Genomic DNA, 24,143 nt, shown 5'->3' with positions numbered 1-24,143 from the left:
GTTACAACTGCAGGGATGATGAAGGAGCCAGAGGTTGTGTCTGTTACCACTGTGGACTGTCCTGGCCAGAGTATGCCTCATTATCGGACACACAGATCGAACCATCGTAGACATGTGACTAATCAGGACCAAAGTCCTTCCCTGAGACTGAGATAAGGACGCTGGAAGAAAGAAGATTCCTCCCCTGTGAGGTGACCGTTGAAAAGATTTGAGGGTAGAAATATTAGTGACCATCTTCTTCTCTCGTGCCATAGAAGGAGGAAGTCAAGAAGACGAGGTGTCGAGTAAGAGTGCTGACCATGTCATTTAAGTCCCTGGATCCAGCTAAGCCTGAATTCTCAGATTATGTGGTCAGATAAATTTATTTCTGCTTGAGATACTTGGATTTTGCTTCAGTTCAGTTGGGGTGTCGGTATTTTTTTGTTTAGTCTGCATCAGAGAGAAGACTAAATCCCCATCACTATCATCACTATTATATGGCATTCAAGTTCCTTCGCACACTGGCCTCAACTTGCACTTCTAGTTTTATCCGTCACCGTTCATCTTCATATACCGAACAACATGGTAATCTCAACTACAGAAAACTCCCCCAACCAAGAATTCCCAATAAGGAAAGTTCAACTTATACCTATTTCCAAATACATTTTTGATAGTCAATTGGCCATTTTAAGAATAATTAGAAAATATAAGAATCTCGCACCAGTCTAGGCAATGTGATGAAACCCTGTCTCTACAATAAATACAAAATTAGCTCAGAGTGGTGGCACACGCCTGTAGTCCCAGCTACTTGGGAGGCTGAGGTGGGAGGATCACTTGAGTCTGGGAGGTCAAGGCTGCAGTGAGCCAAGACCACGGCACTGCAATCCAGCCTGGGCAAGAGAGTGAGACCCTGTCTCGAAAACAACAACAAAAAAAGACTCTTGGGATTAGAAACAGATTTTTTTAAGTGGGGGAGGGGGTTTTAAGGCAGATGGCAGGCAGGGGAAGTGGTTTTTGCAGAGAAGCTTTTGAAAGCTAAAGGAAACCAAAAAATGAAAACCTGGAATTGGCAGCATTTGCTTTGGCATGACACTAAATACCCTATGCACGGGGGTGAGGTATCTGAGGACCTCCTAATCAGTCATGCCAACTAAGTTAAATAAAGTTTATCCCAAGATGTATCTATCCACTTTACCCTTTAGCCACAGGGCGACCCAGGAGTCAGCAGTCAGCCTCTCTGACTGAAAGGCATTGAACATTTGTATAGTGAGCCTGACATGGAGGAGTGCCCTTGTGCATGAGAATTGTACACTAACTGTAATAAAGCAAAACTACCTGTAAGCATTTCACTGTAAGGGGGGGTGACAGCCTGCAAAACAGCAAGAAGTAACTGGAAATTCACTGTGGCACACTGCTCTTACCAACATAAGGTGAGCAAAATGTCACTCATAATCTACTTTTGTTTTCTCATTTTACTTTCAGTAAATATGACAAATACTTATTGAACAGTTTTGCTTAAACCTAGATTTCCCCTATCCTTGTTTTCACTGAAGTTTTAAGTTCATCAACATGGACTCCTCCTGCCAGAAAGGTTTTTAAGGACCTCACTCTCTGTATGGGGGGTATTAAATATTCTTTGCACATTCCTTGCATTTGATCACCTGTATACTTTTGTTTACATTGAAATGCCCCAAGTACATTCTTGCCATCTCTGTCCCCTGGCCCCATTTCTGCAGGCCCCAGACCTCTCGGTCCTCCAAGGTCCAATTCATCTACTTAGCCTCTTCAGTGAAATCTCTCAGCAGGAAGTCATCTCTCCCTAACTTTCCATATATAGGCCTTGCTTACCACATTCCGTCTCTCCATTTGTTTTCCTTCTTCAGAATTTTAAGTTTCTTGAACACAGGAGCCATATCCAATTAATCATTATCTGGAAATGGGTCCTTGGTAGGAAGACAGATGCACTGTCTGACACGGACCAGCAGGACAAGGAGTGGGGAGGAGCAGCAGAGACCCCAGGCCAGCTGTGACCTAGGGTACGGAACATCCCGCCCCTGCAACCCCATTAATAGTTGACTAAACCAGAGATTGTTTCCAGGTACACACTCTCCTTCAGTAACCACCTCAAAGCAATCACAATTTCTCAGTTCCTATTCTGGAACTGGGAAGAATGCAGATCAAGAGAGTTCAGCTACTTTGTCTCCTGCCACATACCCCTGGCTATCGGCAGAAACCAACAGCCAAGCCCTAAACTACCTGCTATTCTGAAAATGAAAATGCCTTCCCCTAAAAAAAAAAAAAAGTCTAAAATGTAATCAATAAATTTATTCTTTGTGAATGCGTCCTTTCTATTTTGACCAGCTGCTGAATCAGTCTTTGTATTAGGATGTATGGTCAGCAAAATAATATAGTGGCATCTTCCTGCTTGGTTTGGAATCTAAACACTGTAGCACTTCCACAGAAGTTTAAGGAGAAAATATATTGGATATGTTATTTAAAGTAATCTTTTTTTTCTAGAGAGTTCACACCACAAAATACAGCCAGCTCAAAAGGTGTTTCTCTTGGATTGGGCAGTGTAGATATACATAATATTTTTCTAATTGAAACTGGTTAATAATTTTTAAATGAATTAAAATTTGGCAAAAACAGGGCTTTCTGAGCAGCACATACTTCTCACTTAAACACATTCTCCACCTGTCCCTAATGCAACCCCAACCCTGAGGTCCAAGGTCAGGTGCCATTCATCATCACACGTGGATGGCTGTTTTGCTTTTAGAGAAAAGGAAATGTTATTTGGTATCCAGGTCTCTCTTGACAATGAGTCAGACGACCCCATATTTCAAGAAAAATAGATATAAATGTATTTCCGGGAGTAAAAACTTTCTATCTGTGTAATGTACAAACAAAACATGCTTTTGATTTGTAAAAATTACAACTTGTTACTATTGTGGAAGAAACCTCACTTCTTTCCCTCACTTCCTTTACCTAACTGGTCTATTGAGTGTTTGAGTTTGCAACTCATTTTTAAAATGCATTTTCTTCCTTCCTTCATTTCACAAATAGTTCTTAAACAATTAGTATGAATCAGAATCTGTGACAGATGCTGAATCTACAACAGGAAATAAAAGAGTCCCTGCTTTTACGGAATGTATATTCTATCAGAAGGAGACAGACAGTATATAAGTACATATAATGCAATATCATGGTGATAAAGCTGTGATCAAAAAGAGGGCAAGTAAGACAACGAAGAGCAATGAGAAGGGGCAGGAGTTATTATTTTAGCTAGGGTGGTCTGAGATGGCTTTAACTATGAGGAGTTTATATTAGCCCTTACTCTGAAATCAAACAATTGTTTTAATAACCAATTACAGTCATGCACCACGAGTCAGTGACGGACCACATATATGAAGGGGGTCTCATGAGATTATAACACCATATTGTTACTGTATCTTTTCCATATTTAGATATATTTAAGTACCACTGCGCTACAATCGCCTACAGTATTCAGTACAGTAACATGCTGCACAGTTTGTAGCCTAGGAGCAATATACCATACCGCCTAGGTGTACAGTAGGCTACACCATCTAGGTTGTGTAAGTACACTCTAGAGTGTTCACACAACAACAAAATCACCTAATGATACATTTCTCCAAATGTATCCCGGTCATTAAGTGACATGTGACTGTATTATTAACACCTCTCATCTGAAAACTTTGCCATTATCCGTTTTTGCACCTTTAAAATTTATTCCTATCTCCCAAAGCCTGTCTCTTCCAAATCTGATGATAAAATGCTCTGTCTCTGAACTAAACTATAATGTACTTACTGTCTTCATCATCTATTTGCTGCCAAATCTGACTTACAAAATCCCCTGCATTTTTTCCTAAACTATCATTTAACATCTTTTATTGCTAATTTTCTATTTATTCCTATCATCTCTCCAATACAACTGAAACAATCTCAAGGGTAGGGTCTCTGTTTATTCCCCACCTTGCGCTATATAAAAGAGCACAAGGACTTTGGGGTCAGAAAAGATCTGAGTTTAAATCTTGGTTCCTCAATGACTATCTGACTTAGGGCAAGTGACTGAACCTCATTTCCACTCGGTTTCCTCATCTATAAAATGGGCATAATACCACCTAACATCTCTTAAAGGACTTTGATTTGCAGAAAGCTTAACAAATGCTGATTGTTATTTTGTAAGATCAGCCCACAACCATATGACAGACCCATAATTTTGTAGGCTGAGCAAGTTTTTGTTTAGGCAACCAATTTTTATCAAGCATTTACTATGTGTATTGGTCTTGTGCTAGAGGTGGAGATAAAATTATAAACATAAATTATAAAACAAAACAAGCCAAACAGACCAAAGCCCAATGGAATAGACAAACAATAATGTAAAACTAGAAACTAGGATGACAGTCTCACCATATCATGGATATGAAGTGGATCTTGCCAGGCAAAATCAAGCAAGCAATAAGAATGAGGGCTATAACCACGTGCACCTTGCATCCACACTCATACCAATCCATGCACCCACACTAGTCCATGAATTCCTACCAATACTAGCCCATCTTTCCTCCTCCACCCACAGCTATCACTCTGCAACTCAATAACTCAGCAAACATTTACCAAACTCCTACTATGTGCCAAGCACTGTAAGAAATCCCCAGGATGCAGAGAAAAAATAAAACGTGGGCTTGCTCTGTGTGTCCGGCATAAGCCCTATCAATGCAGCAGCAGTCTCCTTTTTCATTTCTCTTCCTGCTGGTGATTAATGGCCTTTCACCTCCAGGAAACAGAGGCATCTTTGGCTACCACAGAGATCTTGCCCACACTGCCTTCTCCCACTTAGATGTGTGGGCCACTTGCTTTCTACAAGCCTCCTCAAAATCCCAATGTGAGAACTATGGAGCAGGATTCTCAGAGACTTGGGAGCCCCTCAGATGCTTGACTAACACAGCAAGGCCTCAGGAACAGACAATAAAGAGGAACCATTATCCTGAAATACTTATTTCTCAACAGACTCACTCTAAAAATTAGAAAACAGGAACTGTGCTGTGACAGTCCCATCTTGTTAAGTGTCTGTGCTTTCCATGCCCCATACTTCATACAGGGTTCTGCATTCTCATGGTCACACATACTCAAACAGTATTTTTTAAATTATTCTTTCACAGATGAGAAAACTAAGGTTCAGAAACACAATAAACAGGATTTTAAAATGCCTGTTGTGCTCCTTTAGGAGATAATAATAGCAGTTCTCTGTCCGGGCTCCAGGCTAGCCGTGGTGCCTGGGGTATTTCCAAGGGAGTGCCACCACCAGCTCTCGTTCATGCAGGGGACCTCACCTCAGCTGGCTTTGTAGAATGCATGCTTCCATGTGTGCAAGAAAATAGGTTCTGGGTCAAGCAGATACTAGTGAATGAGTGAACTCTACCATGGACAGATTTAAACGTGGCTTTCTCTTTGATAGTTTAACCAAATTACTGTGAAATGCCAAGACAGCCTCTAAGACAATTCATTTGCATAGCCTGAGCTATTAATGAATGAGAACCTATTTTGTTCATATCCAAATATTTACACTTTTTTTGGAGTTACCACACATAAAAATGGTGGTTCTTGGTACCACCCTATGTTACTAACACCTAAGTAGAAGGAAAAGATAAATTTTCTATATAAAAGGTAGACACATAAGGATAATCAAAAGTTCTAACGGGTATTTCAGCCAGCTAGAATCTCCTAGCTATCAAATATACACATTCAGTGTCACCAGAGGGAAGTGGTAAAGAACAACACCCTTTAGTATCAGGAGGCCTGGATCTTACTTCTGATGCTGCTACTTCACTTTGTGGATTTATGCAGGTTAATTTCCTTCTCTAAAGTTTTACATTTCTTCATTCATAAAATTGGGACCTATCTTATAGAATGGTGGTAGAGTTCTAATGAGCATTTTTCTTGGTGGGAGGGATGGGGGATGAGGAGAGGGCAGCGGGGAGATTGCTTGCTTTATCTGCTGCCTTGGTAATTGGGGTAATTAATAGTGAAACTTCCATTTTTTGAAATATGTCTATGTGGTAGAAAATAAATGGCCTCTTCCAGACCTGAGAGAGGTAACGGTGAAGTATTTGGTAGGCTTCGTGGTTTGTAACATCTCAAGCAGGTATTCCTAGTTGTTAATGTAACTCATTAGGTTTAATGTTCAATTTAATTGCCTACTTATAAGCATTTTTGCTTTCTTTGCAGTTTGAAGTAGTGTGGTCCATGAATGATTATAACTCTTATTGCAGGCTTAATGTTTCCAAATTCTGGATGATTATTCTTTTGACTACTCCAGAAAGGTATTCCTCCATAAGAGAAAACTAATATTGATTCAACCAATGCTTACTGAACACCTATTGGCAGGTATATCTTGGGGCACTGGATGGATGGATGCAAAGAAAAGTCAAACAGGCTTTTTGGCCTGTAAGGAGCTTACTGTGAAAGCCTGTGAAAAGTCAAACAGGCATTTTGGCCTGTAAGGAGCTTACTGTGATGGTTAATACTGAGTGTCAACTTGATTGCATTGAGGGATACAGAGTATTGATCCTGGGTGTGTCTGTGTGGGTATTGCCCAAAAGAGATTAAATATGTGAGTCACTGGGCTGGGGAAGGCAGATCCACCCTTAATCTGGTGGGCACAATCTAATCAGCTTCCATCGAATATAAAGCAGGCAGAAAAACATGAGAAGGAGAGACGAGCCTAGCCTCCCAGCCTACATCTTTCTCCCATGCTGGATGCTTCCTGCCCTCAAACATCTGACTCCAAGTTCTTCAGTTTTGGGACTTGGACTGGCTCTCCTTGCTCCTCAGCTTACAGATAGCCTATTGTGGGACCTTGTGATTGTGTAAGTTAATACTTAATAAACTCCCTAAGACATATATGTCTTATTAGTTATATCCCTCTAAGAGAACCCTGACTAATACAGATTTTGGTACCAGGAGTGGTTCTAGATGAACAGAATATTAAAAATGGAGTTCTTTCATTGGTTTTGGGGTTTCTGGAGTTGGCTGCTTAATATGATTAGACCCAAAAGTGCTAAGGACTCTACTTCTAATAGTATAGAAAACACTGATAGTCCTTGGCAGAAACTGTTTAGAGAGTTATGCAAAATAAATGCCTTTGACACTCCTGATTCACCGCTCATGAGAGGCAAGGAGTTTAGTGACTCTGTACATAGTACATTTGACCATATGTGGAGAACCAAGGAACACAGTGAAGCTGGTTGGTTGCTCCTAAGTTCAATGGACAAAGTGATGAAAGAAAATGATGAACTCAGGGATTCTGTCTCCCGGCTTCAGAAGCAGATACTGAGCCGCAAATCTGCTAAGATTACACTAAGTGAGAGTCTTATCTCCTAGAGAAAGAGCCGAAAAGACACAAGCTCTTAAAGGCGGCCCACTGTGAGTGAGCTGGAAATGCCTGATCTCCTCTGGCTTAATGTAGAGGAAGGAATCCAAAGGCTTAGGGAGATAGGGGTGGTGGAGTGGATTAGTCCCTTTGGACCTACTCATCCCAGCTGGGAGGGTCCAGAAGATATATCCTTGACCAATGCCTTGCAAAACAGACTTGGGAGGGCAGCACCTGCATCTTTGAAGAGCCCTGTAATTGCCATTCTCTGTATGTCAGATCTAGTAGTGCAAACCACAGTTACTCAACTACAAAATGGGAATAATTGGATCCAGAGGTGGCAGGGGCCAAGTGGCAGCACTCAACCGTCAAAGGCAAGGTGAGCATAGCTACCATAATGGACAGCGGAGGCAACGTGGCAATCAGAATAGTCTGACTCATGTAGAGCTCTGGCATTGGCTAATTAATCATGGTGTTCCTAAAAGTGAAATTGATAGGAAGCCTACTGCATTCCTACTTCAATTATACAAACAGAAAACTTCTAGGTTGAATGGACAAAAGACTAATTTGAATTATAAAAACAGAAAATCATGGCTCCTCAATCAATTTCCAGACTTGAGCCAGTTTACAGACCCAGAACCCTTTGGACAAACGGGAGGCTGGGTCCCCTTAAGAACCCCACTACATTACCGAAAATTTATGCAGTAGATCTTTCTCTCATCCTTCCCCAAGGAGACCTCTGGCCTTTTACCAGGGTAACTGCACTGGGGAAAGGAAAATGATCAGACATTTTGGGGACCACTGGACACTGACTCTGAGCTGACATTGATTCTAGCGGATCCAAAACATCATTGTGGTCCTCCAGTTAAGCTAGGGGCTTATGGAAGTCAGATAATTAATGGAGTTTTAGCTCAGGTCCAACTTACAGTGTGTCCAGTGGGCCCCTGGACTTATCCTGTGGTCATTTCCCCAGTGCCAGAATGCATAATTGGCATAGGCATACTCAGCAGCTGGCAGAACCCCCACATTGGCTGACTAGTAGGGTGTGGGCTATTATGGGGGAAAAGCCTAAATGGAAGCCATTAGAGATGCCTCTACCCAGAAAAATAGTAAATCAAAAACAGTATCATGTGCCTGGAGGGACTGCAGAGATTAGTGCCACCATCAGGGACTTGAAAGATGCAGGGATGGTGATTCCCACCACATTCCCATTTAACTCTCCCATTTGGCCTGTGCAGAAGACAGATGCATCTTGGAGAATGACAGTGGATTATCACAAGCTTAACCAAGTGGTAACTCCAATTGCAGCTGCAGTACCACATGTGGTTTCATTGCTTGAGCAAATTAACACATCTCCTGGTACTTGGTATGCAGCCATTGACTTGGCAAATGACTTTTTCTCCATTCCTGTCCATAAGGCCCACTAGAAGCAATTTGCCTTCAGCTGGCAAGGCCAGCAATATACCTTTACTGTCCTACCTCAGGGGTATATCAACTCTCTGGCTTTGTGTCATAATCTTATTCAGAGAGACCTTGAGCGCTTTTTGCTTCCACAAGATATCACTCTGGTCCATTACACTGACGTTATGCTGATTGGATCCAGAGAACAAGTAGTAGCAAATACACTGGACTTATTGGTGAGACATTTGCAAGCCAGAGGATAAGAAACAAATCCAACTAAAATTCAGGGACCTTCTACCCCAGTAAAATTTCTAGGGGTCCAGTGGAGTGGGGCCTGTTTAGATATTCCTTCTAAGGTGAAGGATAAGTTGCTGCATTTGGCCTCTCCTCCAACCAAGAAAGAGGCACAACGCTTAGGGGGCCTATTTGGATTTTGGAGGCAACACATTCCTCATTTGGGTGTGTTACTCTGGCCCATTTATTGAGTGACCCGAAAGGCTGCCAGTTTTGAGTGGGGTCCAGAACAGGAGAAGGTTCTGCAATAGGTCCAGGCTGCTGTGCAAGCTGCTCTGCCACTTGGGACATATGATCCGGCAGATCCAATGGTGCTTGAGTTGTCAGTGGCAGAGACGGATGCTGTTTGGAGACTTTGGCAGGCCCCCATAGGCGAATCACAGTGGAGTCCTCTAGGACTTTGCGGCAAGGCCCTGCCATCTTCTGCAGATAACTACTCTCCTTCTGAGAGACAGCTCTTGGCCTATTACTGGGCTTTGGTGGAAACTGAACGTTTGACTGTGGGTCATCAAGTCACCATGCGACCTGAACTTTCTATCATGAACTGGGTGCTTTCTGACCCATCTAGCCATAAAGTGGGTTGTGCACAGCAGCATCCCATCATCAAATGGAAGTGGTATATATGTGATCTGGCTCAGGCAAGTCTTGAAGGCACAAGTAAGTCACATGAGGAAGTGGCTCAAATACCCATGGTCTCCACTCCTGCCACCCTGCCTTCTCTCCCCTAGCCTGCACCCATGGCCTCATGGGGAGTTCCCTATGCCCAGTTGACAGAGGAGGAGAAGACTAGGGCCTGTTCACAGATGGTTCTGCACAATATGCAGGCACCACCCAAAAGTGGACAGCTGCAGCACTACAGCCCCTTTCTAGGACATCCCTGAAAGAGGTGAAGGGAAATCTTCCCGGTGGGCAGAACTTCAAGCAGTGCACCTGGTTGTGCACTTTGCATGGAAGGAGAAATGGCCCAATATGCGATTATACACCAATTCATGGGCTGTAGCCAATGGCTTGGCTGGATGGTCAGGGACTTGGAAGAAGCATGATTGGAAAATTGGTGACAAAGAAATTTGGGAAAGAGGTATGTGGATTGACCTTTCTGAGTGGTCAAAAACTGTGAAGCTATTTGTATCCCATATAAGTGCTCACCAACAGGTGACCTCAGCGGAGGAGGAGTTTAATAATCAGGTGAATAGGATGACCTGTTCTGTGGACACCACTCGGCCTCTTTCCCCAGCCACCCTGTCACCACCCAACGGGCCCATGAACAAACTGGCCATGGTGGCAGGGATGGAGGTTACGCATGGGCTCAGCAACATGGGCTTCCACTCACCAAGGCTGACCTGGCTATGATCACTGCTGAGTGCCCAAATTGACCGCAGCAGAGACCGACACTGACCCCTCGATGTGGCACCATTCCTCAGGGTGATCAGCCAGCTACCTGGTGGCAGCTTGATTATATTGGACCTCTTCCATCATGGAAAGGGCAGAGGTTTGTCCTCACTGGAACACACATTTACTCCGGATATGGGTTTGCCTATCCTGCACACAATGCTTCTGCCAAGACTACCATCTGTGGACTCACGGAATGCCTTATCCACCATCGTGGTATTCCATGCAGCATTGGCTCTGACCAAGGCACTCACTTTATGGCCAAAGAAGTGTGGCAGTGGGCTCATGCTCATGGAATTCACTGGTCTTACCATGCTCCCCATCATCCTGAAGCAGTTATATTGATAAAACGGTGGAATGGCCTATTGAAGTCACAATTACAATGCCAACTAGGTGACAATACTTTGCAGGGCTGGGGCAGAGTTCTCCAGAGGGCCGTGTATGCTCTGAATCAGCATCCAATATATGGTACTATTTCTCCTATAGCCAGGACTCACAGCAGGTCAAGGAATCAAGGATCAGCCCTACTGATCCACTAGCAAAATTTTTGCTTCCTGTTCCCTCGACATTACCTTCTGCTGGCCTAGAGGTCTTAGTTCCAGAGGGAGGAACGCTGCCACCAGAAAACACAACGATTCCATTAAACTGGAAGTTAAGATTGCCACCTGGACAGTTTGGGATCGTCCTACCTTTAAGTCAACAGGCTAAGAAGAAAATTACTGTGTTGGCTGGCATGATTGACCCAGACTGTCAAGAGGAAATCAGTCTACAACTCCACAGCAGAGGTAAGGAAGACTACATATGGAACACAGGAAATCCATTAGGGCATCTCTCAGTATTACCATGCCCTGTGATTAAAGTCAACGGGAAACTACAATAGCCCAATCCAGGCGGGACTACAAATGGTCCAGACCCTTCAGGAATAAAGGTTTGGGTCATTCCACCAGGGAAAAGAACCTGCTGAAGTGCTTGCTGTAGGCAAAAGGAATACTGAATGGGTAGAAGAAGGTAGTCATCAATACCAGCTATGACCATGTGACCAGCTGCAGAAACAGACTGTAATTGTCAAGAGTATTTCCTCCTTCTTTTGTTAAAAACATGTTTGTGTATGTATACACTCATACTAAGAAAATCTCTTCATTTCCTTTTCCTTTATCATGTGACATAAGATTTATTGACTTCACATCAGCATGTAAGTATTGTTAACTTTATGTAATAGTATTTGCATTGGGGATTGGTGCATTTCTGGTTGTACAAAAGATAGTTGTATTATGTTATGCACAATTTTGACCTCATTATTGTCTTTATTTGAAGATTATGTATGATCTCAGGAGATGTGTATGGGTTCAAGTTGACAAGGGGTGGGCTTTTGATGGTTAATACTGTCAACTTGATTGCATTGAGGGAGACAGAGTATTGATCCTGGGTGTGTCTGTGTGGGTGTTGCCCAAAAGAGATTAAACATTTGTGTCAGTGGGCTGCAGAAGGCAGATCCACCCTTAATCTGGTGGGCACAATCTAATCAGCTTCCAGCGAATATAAAGCAGGCAGAAAAACGTGAAAAGGAGAGATGAGCCTAGCCTCCCAGCCTACACCTTTCTCCCATGCTGGATGCCTCCTGCCCTCAAACATCTGACTCCAATTTCTTCAATTTTGAGAGTCGGACTGGCTCTCCTTGCTCCTCAGCTTACAGACAGCCTATTGTGGGACCTTGTGACCATGTAAGTTAATACTTAATAAACTCCCCTTTATAGATATGATATATCTACATATATACATATATGTAGATATGTATAGCATATAGCATATATGTATATATGATATATATGTACATATATATATCCTATTAGTTTTTTCCTTCTAAGAGAACCCTAGTACACTTACCCTCTAGTTTTCACTGTCACCAAACCAGCAGAGTTAGCATCATCCAGGGACTTGTTAGATATGTATATTCTCGGGCCCCATCTCAGACAGAATCAATCAGAGACTCTGGGGATGACCCCCAGGTGTTTCTGTGTTTGAATAAGCCCTCTTCAAAGATCATTCTCATGTCAAAGCAACAAATACGTCATTAGCTTAATTAGTTAAATCTAAAAGTACCTTTTGCCCTTTAGGGAAACAGAGGCCCAGAGGCCACAGGAGAAGTTGGTGGAGTAACTGCAACCAGAACTCAGGTCTCCCACCCACAATGGCCAATGACCTTTCTACTTCTTTTCTGCTGCTTTAATCCCTAAATCCAAAAGGAGGCCCCAAGCATTACCAGCCCAAAGTGCAAACACTGGTTTTCAAAGAGCAGAAAAAGAACCTACTCTCTTTGAAAATAAGGACCACCAGTAAAAACTAATATCTGATCAAAATCATTCTGTAAACAAGCAGTAATTTCCCAAGCCTTTAACACATTTCCAAGTGATATTTCCAAGCTATCTTTTATATTTATAAAAATTTGTGGGGGAGGGGGACTGGGTAGAAATAATTGACTAGAATAATATTTGGAAGAATATACAGTTAAAAATATGTTAATAGTGGCTCCCTCTCCATAGCTGATTATGGATAACCTTTATTATTTTCTTTGTATTTTCCTGAACTGTTTCAATAGCTAAATATTACTTTTGGAAACAGGGGAAAAGTTAAAATTGTTTTTTGAAATATTATATCCATATCACTTAACACGAAAGTTTATTTTGTAATTCTATTTCTTTCCTTACAGCAGGATAGTGTGTGTATAGTAATTATTTATATCATGCCATATGTTACAAAGAAGATGAAATTTGGTAAATATATTCCTTCCAGCTGGAAACTGAAAATGAAGAGGTTAAATGCATTCCTAGGTTCAGAGCAATATGAATTAAGACAAGCTAACTGCGAAGCTAAAGGAAAAATTAATCCCAGTATTGAGATCTCTGAGAGCATCCTTTTGAAAAATGTTTATGTGACACACAGCTCCTTATTCCATCCCCCTGATATTTAACCCCTGGCACAAAACAGAATGTTCAGCAATTCCTGGCAAAGTCTTAGGAGTTCAGGGGATAAAATGCATGGGAGAAGATGAGAGACATAAGAAATGGAATGATTCTACTTTCACATAAAATTATGTCCCTGTAGACAATGAGACATCCAAAATCACTGGCAAATTTAATAGCCCACAGTAACTCTAAATTTATTTTTCTTTCTCAAGAAACGTCTACTCCAAAAACATCTATGTTGGAGATCTTATTCTGCAAGTCAAAAATAAATAAATAATTAAAACGGACTCATTTAAATAAACATTTCTGCCACAAAAGCATTGTCGTAATGTTTCACTTGATAAGATGAATTTATTGCTTCAAAGAAAATCTAGTCTTGTTTTACTGAAACTCTCAGCAATAGAAATTCAGTGAATTTTAACTGAAATTCCTTAAAGAAAATCAGAAGTAAAGTTAAGATCTGTCAGAATGTATAAAAGGAAACACTGGTGGCCTCTCTCCTTCATCACAATACCTCCCAACAGCTGACATTTATAGAACTTGCAGACTCTTTCAGGAAAGGACGAGTTATTGGGAATAGACTCTCTCTACATATATATAGTTTATGGTGCATGAGATCATATTTACAGGACAATTTAGCTTAACAGTGGTACAGTATCAAAGAACTTAGAATTTATCATCTATAGCATGCAAGATTTGGCTTGCAAAGGTTTCTCTCTCAAGAGTCTCACCAAATGTCCCTCAGCCCTCTACCTTCCTTCACAGAGTAGTCCCACCCATTGAAAAAGTAACAAATTAAGAATAAAGAATATGCATCTTACAGAAAGTTTCCCACCATAGTCCCAGTTCCCACTCCATGTAATTACCTATTTGCCTATGAAAATTGATATGTAAGAGCCGTGTTGTCAACACATTTAACTAAACCTAACAGTTCCCTTTAAGTCTTACACTTTTTGACAGACCATACACACACAAACTTGTAGCTCATTCTCTAACTCCATTTTGATACTTACAAGCCCAGTTCTTCCATCTCTCACCCTCTCTGGAGAGAAAAGGGTCTAGTGGTAGGTTTTACCTAATCTTGATTATTTTTGCGTTTTTCTTTGGGGTTGTTAAAGGTATTGATCAGAACTCACCTCCCAAGCATTGGTAATTCCAAGCCGACGAGACCCCAAATATCTTGAGTTTGTAACATAGAAATGCCACTGGTCTCAACGAGAGAGAAGGAAAATAACGTTCCTACTCCGTCAAATTAAGAAAAAAAAATGAAATACAGCAGCTTTCATTCTGAACAAAATTAAATTTTCTGGGTCACTTTCCCTGTCTCACTGGACCACTTTTTTACGCAGCCTGCCGGTGACTGTAAACACGGTCTCTTCACTCCTCACGCAACCAGTTCATTTGTCATCCTCTCCAAGCGAATAGCCACCGCTTCCTTCGCTAGCGCAGTTCCCAAACAACAAACCTCCCCGCCCGCCCCTGCCCTCCACACCTCACCGCGGAGACTCGCTTTCTTTTCTTCCAAACCACAAATGGGCGAGCTTGTTCAGAGAAAAAGTTAATGAACGCCTGATTAGAGGCAAAGCTGCCCTACCTGCGATCACAACATCAGAAGACTGGAAGTACCTAAAAGCGCCATCCTCTGCGCTCTCGTCCCCGTCGGTGTGCGCTTCACACCCAGAAACCCAGGAACATGATTTATATGCAGACCTGCACCCATCCCACACAAGTCCACACGCCAGCTTGCCTAACCACTTATGTAAGCTCGTGCTTCCACAGTCCCAAACTGCAGACACACACACACGGGCACCTGTCACGCATCTGAAATGGACAAGCACCCACACCCAGGAGATGAAATCAACACATATTAATGGGGTGGAGAGGGAGGATACTGTTTTAAATCATGTTTTCCCCCATTTGTTTCTTGCCCATTTTTTGTCACAACTACAATTACCTTAGCAACCAAAGAATTGCCTTGACTCTCCCTGCGGCTCCTGAATTTCTCCTAAAGCCAACCTTGCGCCAGGTTCATGATAAAGCTGGAGAAGCCCAGGGAACCGGAGACCGACAGCCTCTTGGGGGCGGAGGGGAAGTCTAGTCCGTCTCCGCGCCGCTCCCCACAGCCTCGCCTCCTCTTTCCGAGTTTCCGTGGTGGCGAGCGCAGGGGCTCAGAGAGCGGAGAGCGAAGCCCCGGGCCCGCGAGGACGCGCGGCGGGTCGCATGGTGCCAGGACGCGGGGCGCACGGGGTGTCCCCGGCGCGCTCCGGGCTGGCCTGGCTCTCCGCGCTTCCGGGCGTTCGCCGCTTGCCCACCTCTGCCCGCCCGGGTCGGCAAGGGTGCGCGGAGGTTGGTCCGTTCCCTCGGCGTCTGGCGGCTCCCGCGGCGTCTGGCTGCTCCCGCGGCTGTAGGAACGCGGCGCCCAGGCGGAGCTCTCGCCGCCGAGCAGGGCCGAGCGCGAGGAGCTGCCCCAACTCGCGAAGCCGTTCAGCTCCACGGCCCGCGAGCTGCTGCAGCGGCGCCCGCTGTCGGATGCCGAGCGGAGCTGCAGCCCCGTGCCCCGCGCACCTGGGCGCCGGCACCTGGGCCCGGACCGCGTGCTGCAGGGAGGGGCCGGCGGGCGGGGACCTGCACCTGAGCGCGTCCCGAGGGCGCCGCCGCACGGCTCACCTGTTCCCAGAGCCGCGGAAGGCGCAGACCGTGATTTGCCCTAGGAGGAGAAAACCTAGAAATTCCTCATCCTCAAGAAGCCGCTGAGAAAACGGAGAGACTGGCTCGACCGGGCGGAGGCTCCTTTCGTCAATTCCAAACTGGCCCGATCCGGAAACTTCAGCTGCGTCAAGGTTCTCATAGGGATTCCCGGCCCCGGGGTGAGGTGCCCGGCGGGCTTCTGAATCTCCCTCGCTGACGTGTTGCTGGCGCCCTCTAAATTAAAACGGGACACCGCGATCGTCAGCGATATTGTTCCTAACCTCGTCATTTTTATGTATTCAACATGCACACCACACGCTGCATTTGGAGTATTACAAGATGATTCCTATCTGGAACACTACAAAAGAACTTTCGAGAAAATTAACTCTCAGCTATTCTTGGGGGAAGCAGAAAAAAGTCGAAGACAGAAAATGAGAAAGTAACTTGAACAGATGCCTTTCTTTAACGTGGGAGTTTTGAAATGCGATGTGTAGTTAGATTCAGGAAGCTGCAGGTGGAAATAGGACAAGATCATTAGTGCTGGACGGTAACCATGGGATTTGTGTGCAATATCAATGCTATCAGTATCAAGAATAAATTTGAGATTTAGTCCTGAATTGTAGTATGTCACCAGAAAAGGGGAAAAATACTTGAAATAAAATACCTAAATGCCTTTAACGATGGATGACTTGGACTCCTCATTCACATGGGTCCAGAAGTTAAAGAGTAAAGTCTCCTTCCCAAATTGTGTCTTTTCCCGCCATTCTACATTGATTAATGGATGTATTCATTCTTTCCTTCAACAGACAAATAGCACCTGCTCTGTGTTAGACCCTCTTCTAACATTAGAAATGTATAATAAAGGAAGCAGTCTCTGCCCTGAAGCCTTCGCATCGAATGGGGTAACACACAAGCAGACATGTGTGTTACGGTATTACGGTAGGCTTAGTCCACAAAGAGGAGCTACAGAAAGCGGGGGGCGGGAGGGGGGGGTGGGAGGCGGGGAACCTACAACCAAGAGAAGCCATACCCAGCCTAGTGAGGAAAATAGAATTGTAACAGATATCCCAGTTATTTATTAAAGCTGAAATAGAAAATCTTTCCTTCCTCAGGCTCAATACTTCGCTCAAGCCAGTTGTGGAGCTGGCTGTGGCCGTTTCTCACAGTTAAAGAATAGGCCGTGCATGGAGCGAAAGGTAGTGACTAGGAAAACTTCCGCTTTGAGGAGCTCTGCTTTTTTTTTTTTTTTTTTTTTTTTTTTTGAGATGTAGTTTCGCTCTTGTTGCCCAGGCTGGAGTGTGGTGTTGCAATCTCGGCTCACTGCAACCTCCGCCTCCCAGGTTCAAGCAATTCTCCTGCCTCAGCCTCCCAAGTAGCTGGGATTACAGGTGCCTGCCAGCTAATTTTTTGTGTTTTCAGTAGGGATGGGGTTTCACCATGTTGGCCAAGCTGGTCTCAAATTCCTGATCTCAGGTGATCCACCCGCCTTGGCCACCCAAAGTGCTGAGATTACAGACTTGAGCCACCACACCCTGTGGGAGCTCTGCATTTCTGAGGCCAGCAGCTCCTTGAGGGCTAAGTAGAGTATGAAGGAATAACACTGTGGAAGTATGCACAGCAGCCTCCAGGCTCATCAGAAGAAAGCCTTACTACGTACTTCTCTTTAAAAAATATATGTGAAATCAGATATTTATAGGAATTAGATATGTATTTTCATACTGATACATTTTGTGTATTATATGGGATTCCTGATTATGTAGTATGGTTTCTTATACATAAAATATCTGATTTCATATATATGTGTATATATGTGGGGGGTATTTTATATATATGTATGTAATAGAGACAGGACACATTTTTTGCTGACATGGCCAAGAGATTGGTTTACGTGCTAGGGAATTGAGCAAAGAAGTAAATACATTAAGAAAATTGGAGCCAGTCATCTCACTGCTGGAGAAGGGAATTACCACTATAGAAAGGCAAGAGATCTAGTTATGTGGCTTGATGTTGGAGATGAAGGTGTAAAATGATTTTGGATCCAAAGAGATTATAGATAGATAGAAAAATATGTGTATATATGTGGGTGTGTATATGGTGATATATTTCCTATCACCACTGAGAAGGCCTAAAAGCAATGGCACCCCAGTAGCAATGAACACACCTGACACTCAGACCTTGGTTTCTTAATACCATCCTCCACTGAAAGGAACCACGGTTCCTTGGTATAATGGATGAAACTAGAATAATTTGTTGTGCAAGGAAATGAGAAAGTACTCAAAGAATTATGGAGACATGTCAAAAGAATACAGAAGTCAGCTTGAAGGGGTTCCTGTTAGCCAAATCTTGAACAACTTAAGGAGTAAAATAGTTAATGACAAATTTAACCCTTTGAGTAAAATAAGAGTCCATGAGTCTGTGCTGATAGAAACAGAGAAGGGAACTCTATAGTAGAATGCGACTAATAAATGAAGAAGAAAAGACAGAATTAGAAAACCACCATTTGGCAACCACCATCTTAATAATTGATTCAGGCCAGAATCATCAATAAATGCTAAAATTGGTGGGTAAAAGTTTGATGAGGAACAGGATATTTACATAGTCTCAAAGTATATCTCTAAAAATGTTCATTAATACATCATTAATTATTAATAAGTACAGCATACTTATTAACATGCAGCTGTAATACTTGAGAGATATCATCTTAATCAACTGGTAAAATTTTACATAAATGAAAACCAGTGATGGGACAAATCAGCCTTGTGCTGCATCCTGATATGATATGCTGAGAATGTAATGTCACTTCTTATGCATAAATATGTAAGTCAGGATAAAACATCAGACAAATGCAAACTGAAAGAAAAATCAAGTAACTGGCCTGTATTCTTTAAAAATGTCAAGATTATGATAGTAAAGATTGTTCCAGATTGAAGGATGCTAAAGAGATGAGACAACTAAATGCAGCATGTGATCTTGAATGGGATCCAAAATCTATAAATGACTTTTGTGGCACAATCAGTGGATTCTGTGGATTCGATGGCTTAAATTGGGTCATTGTTATTTTCCTAATGTTGTACTCAAGGTATGTAGTAGAGTGTTCCTGTTTTTAGGAAGGACAAACTGAAACATGCAGTGGTAAAGGGGCATCACATCTGCAACTTACCCTCAGAAGAGGGTAAGAGAGCTCTTTGAATCATTTTTGTAGCTTTTGTGATTTATTATAACATTATTTCAAAATGAAAGTTAAAAAACGTACATTAAAGTATAATTGTTCTCACCAAATTAAAAAAATTGTCTTCCCTTTTCTAAAATGATCACCATGGGTTTAAGAATCAACTCATGACTGGCTGTACTAAAAATATGATTTGATCTATTACTTTGTGAATATATACAATAATGTGATTCAGCCCAATCTTTTGTTCATTCATTTGGCAATTACTTATTAAGGGCACACTGCATGCAAGGATCCTGAAATTCATCTAAAGTATCAAGTGAAATAATATTTATAGGTAAAACCCTGATTCTTTTGATTACTTCATTATCAAGTGAGGAGTTCCAGGAAAGTGTGTAATAGAATTGATTGTGGTATAGCTCTCAAAACGGGTGATAAATTGAACAGAAGAATGGAAATGAGTTGGCAATTTAGTTTCAATAACTTCATTGACAGGACAAGGTAGAAAACTATTGTGTCGATGCATTTGGTGCATGTATTGATAGTGGTGGCTTTGGGGAAGATAATGAGTTTTAGGTCATGTGGCCCATTGACCAAGACTGCGCATTCATGACATTTGACAGCTGATGATACTCTTCCTCAAACTCCCACATTTTCTTATTTTCACTATTAGGTTTAATCTTTTTCTGAGAGCTAAGGACTCTTTTCTTTGTATTTTGGCAATAAAAGGAGAAAAGATTCCGGGTCACTTTTGCTTCATGTTAAATCCTGAAAGAAAATAAATGCCTGATTAGACATGTTAGAAATTGATTCTTTCAGAGAATGGCTCAAAGGGCACAGAATTAGTAACACCTGGGGTACTTATTAAAACTTAGCAATAAAGATTCTTGAACAACCAGGTGCAGTGGCACACACCTACAATCCCAGCTAACTCAGAAACCTGAGGCGGGAGGATTGCTTGAGTCCAGGAGTTTGAATCCAGCCTGGGCAACATAGTGAGATCCTGTCTCTAAAAGATTAAAAATAAACAAAATTGGATCTGTTTCTTAAATAGATGGTAATCATTTCTGAAGTTTAAAAAAAAAAAAAGATTCTTGAACTTCATCTCAGACCTGATAAGTCACAATTTCTAATGATGGAACCGGGGCATCTACTTTTGAACAAGAATTTGTGAATCGCAGCCTGTGGGGCCCTTCCTTCACAGCATGCCCAACATTTCTGTTACCACTAATTGCATAATCCCCATCTCAAGAAGAGAGTATGGCAAGCAAATTGATTACAGTGTGAAGTGGATTTCTTTTTCTCTTTGCAATGTAAAGTGGATTTTTTCTGTTTCCAGTATTAGCACTTGATCTACAGTTTTGAAAACCGTGTGTCTGAGAATGAATGTGTTTATATCACAGTGCTCGAATAGTTATGTTTTCAGACTTGGAAATAATGTTATGTCAGAGTGCAATGAGTATTTACAAAGTCCCATGCTTAATAATCAAAATGCAGGGATGTGTATATGTACAGCCAATACAAATGGGATAAAATCTACATCAGCAATAACAAGTTTTTAAAAACCTACACCAGGCCCAAAATAACCATGGGCTGCTGTTCATACCAATTGTTTGGCCCGAGCTTCTTTACCTAGGCATCTCCTAGACACTCTCATGCACTGCCTTCCCGAAGCTTGTAGTCAGAATTATCACAGAATAGGCAGGTACACATGTAATATGACTTGAAAAGAGGACAGGTCTCCTTGACCAAAAATATCCCACTCTGTCCCCTTCCTGCTAGATGCTGGGATTTCCACAGTTGATTAGAATCAGTGACAGGCATGTTTGGTTAGGACCATGGTAAATAGGCAGGGAATATACTTCAATAAGAAGGATCTTTTATAGAGTTAATATGTGTCCATTGAAACTCTATCAAAAGTCCTAGCCATATATGACCACAGGTAACCCAAAAAGCTGAGGACACTAAAATTGAATGCATAACACCCTGTAAAACCAGAGACAGCCTTTTTATTAAGGAGAACTACATTCTAATTAATTTAAGTCCTTTTGCTGGTATTTAAGAACCAGAGTTCAACTCACATGGTATTGTCAACCCTCTTACAAGTCCTGTATTTTCCAACTCTTCATTGATATTCTTTTTTTTTTTTCTTTTACTTTTTTGAGACAGAGTCTCACTCTGTCACCAGCCTGGAGTGTAATGGCACTATCTTGGCTCACTGCAACCTCCGCCTCCTGGGTTCAAGCTTTTCTCCTGCCTCAGCCTCCCAAGTAGCTGGGATTACAGGCATGCACCACCACATCTGGCTAATTTTTGTAATTTTAGTAGAGACAGGGTTTTTCCATGTTGGCCAGGCTGGTCTCAAACCCCTGACCTCAGGTGATCTGCCCTCCTCGGCCTCCCAAAGTGCTATGATTACAGGCATGGGCCACTGTGCCCAGCCTCTTCATTGATATTCTAAAGAACATAGAAGTGAAATTTGTAAGATAATTTGAAGTCAGTATGCCTCCAACTTTGTTTTTTTTCCTCACGATTGCTTTGGCTATTTAGAATCTTTGTGCTTCCATATGAGTTTTTAAATTGTGTTTTTCTATTTCTGTGAAAAATACCGTTGGAATTTTGATAGTGATTGTGCTGAATCTGTATATCACTTTGGGTAGCATATATATTTTGACAGTATTAACGTTTCTAATTCATGAACGTGTGATATCTTTCCATTTATTTGTGTCTTCTTCCATTCATTTTTATCAATGCTTTATAGTTTTCTATGTACAGATCTTTTACCTCCTTGGTTAAATTTATTTGTAAGCATTTTATTCTTTTTGATGCTATCATAAATGGGATTGTTTTATTAGTTTATTTTTGATAGATCATCATTGGTATAATGAAATGCAATTGATTTTTATGTGATTTTGTAAGCTATAGTAATCAAGACAGTATGGTACTGGCATAAAAACAGACACAAAGACCAATGGAACAGAAGAGGAAGCCCAGAAATAAACCTAATAATATAATATAATATAATATGAAGTCATCTAATTTTTGACAAAGGCACCAAGAAAATGCATTGGGAAAAGGAGAGTCTCTTAAATAAATGGTACTGGGAAAACTGGATATCCACATGGAAAAAAAATGAAATTGGACCCTTATCTCACACCACAGACAAAAGTCAACTCAAAATGGATTAAAGACCTAAACATAGACCAGAAACTGTAAAACTCATAGAAGAAAACATAGGGGGAAAGCTCCTTGACATTGGCCTAAGCAATAAGTTTGTTGGATATTATACCAAAGGCTCAGGCAACAAAGGCAAAAATAAACAAGTGGGACTACATCAAACTAAAAGGCTTCTGTAAAGCAAAGGAAACAATCAGCAGGGTGAAGAGGCAACCTATGGAATGGGAGGAAATATCTGCAAACCTTATGTCTAATAAGGGGTTAATATTCAAAATACATTAGGAACTCAAACAATTCAATAGCAAGAGAACAATCTGATTAGAAAATGAGCAAAGAACTTGAATAGACATTTTTTAAAAAAGACATAAAAATGGCCAACCAGTATATGAAAAGAATGTTCAACATCATTAAATCATCAGAGAAATGCAAACCAAAACCACAATGAGTATCACCTCCTGCCTATTAGAATAGCTATCATAAAAAAAGACAAAACATAACAAGTGTTGGCAAGGATGTGGAAAAAAGGGTACACCATTGGTAGGAATGTAAACTGGTAGAGCCATTATGGAAAACGTGTGAAGGTTCTCTTAAAAATCAAAAATAGAACTGCCATACGACCCAGCAGTATCTACTGAAAACAAAATCCATGATGCTGAAGAGACATCTACAGTGCCGTGTTTATTGAAGCATCGTTAACAATATTCTGGTTATGGAAACAAGTGTCCATCAGCGGATGAATGGATAAAGAAACTGTTATTATGTAGATTTAGATATATAGACGTACACATTCCATATACATGGAATATTATTCAGCCTTAAAAAAGGAGATTCTGTCATTTGCTACTACATGAATGAAACTGAAAGACATTATTCTAAGTAAAATAAGCTAGACATAGAAAGGAAAAGATTGCATGATCTCACTTACATGTGGAATCTTTAAAAAGTCAAATACATAGAAACAGCATAACAGTGGTTACCAAGGGCAGGTGGGGGGCATGGAAATGGGAAGATGTAGGTCAAAGGGGACAAAATAGCAGTTATGTAGGATGAGTATGTCTAGGAATCTAATGTACAGCATGAGGGCTATAGCTAATAATATTGTCTTGTGCACTGGAAATTTGCTAAGAGAGTGGATTTTAGGTGCTCTAACAAAGCACACCAAAAAGGTAACTAGGTAAGTGATGGAAATGTTAATTTGCTTGACTGTAGTAATGATACTTTATGTATGCATATTACAACATCATGTTGTACACCTTAAACATAGAAAAAAATTTAATTACAAAAATACCAGCCTGGGCAATATAGCAAGACCCCAAAGCTACAAAAATTTAAAAAATTAGCTGGGCATAGTGGCACAAGCCTGTAGTCCCAGCTACTGGGGAGGCTGAGGTGGGAGAATCGCTTGAGCCTAGGAGGCCAAGGCTGCAGTGAGCCATGATTGCACCACTGCACTCCAGCCTGGGCAACATAGCAAGGCACTCTCTCAAAACATAAATGAATGGATGAATGAATAATAAATAAATAATAGGAAGAAATTTCTGCCATTTCCCCAAACAAAAGCCTTGGCAGATTACCCTGTATCTCCAGACAACAGAACTATTCCCTGCGTAGATCATGAAGGTTTCCTGCAATGTCCTTTGTCCCGTCTTGCACCATCTCCCAAGACCCAGGAGTAGTTTTCTCTTTAATCTGCAGA

The 24,143-nt window shown here is 41.7% G+C and overlaps 1 protein-coding gene across 6 annotated transcripts in view; it reads right to left on the bottom strand.

The window, feature by feature from the left end:
• RGS6 (regulator of G protein signaling 6) overlaps positions 1-15,899 on the bottom strand; it is a 635,113-nt gene extending 619,214 nt beyond the window's left edge. For 2 of the 6 annotated variants that reach the window (XM_030812880.1, XM_003263654.3), the window contains exon 1: positions 15,368-15,899. The gene's annotated coding sequence lies outside the window, so the exon portion shown is untranslated. Of the gene's footprint in view, positions 1-14,549; positions 14,784-15,007; positions 15,195-15,367 lie in introns of those variants that run through there. The other 4 variants (XM_030812884.1, XM_030812901.1, XM_003263650.3 and 1 more) reach the window with 3 other exon arrangements.
• Between the last annotated feature and the right edge of the window lie 8,244 nt (positions 15,900-24,143).

The sequence above is a fragment of the Nomascus leucogenys genome, chromosome 1a, assembly GCF_006542625.1.
Source record: "Nomascus leucogenys isolate Asia chromosome 1a, Asia_NLE_v1, whole genome shotgun sequence".
In the NCBI taxonomy this organism is placed as follows: Eukaryota; Metazoa; Chordata; class Mammalia; order Primates; family Hylobatidae; genus Nomascus; species Nomascus leucogenys.
This window is presented reverse-complemented; position numbering and strand designations above follow the sequence as displayed.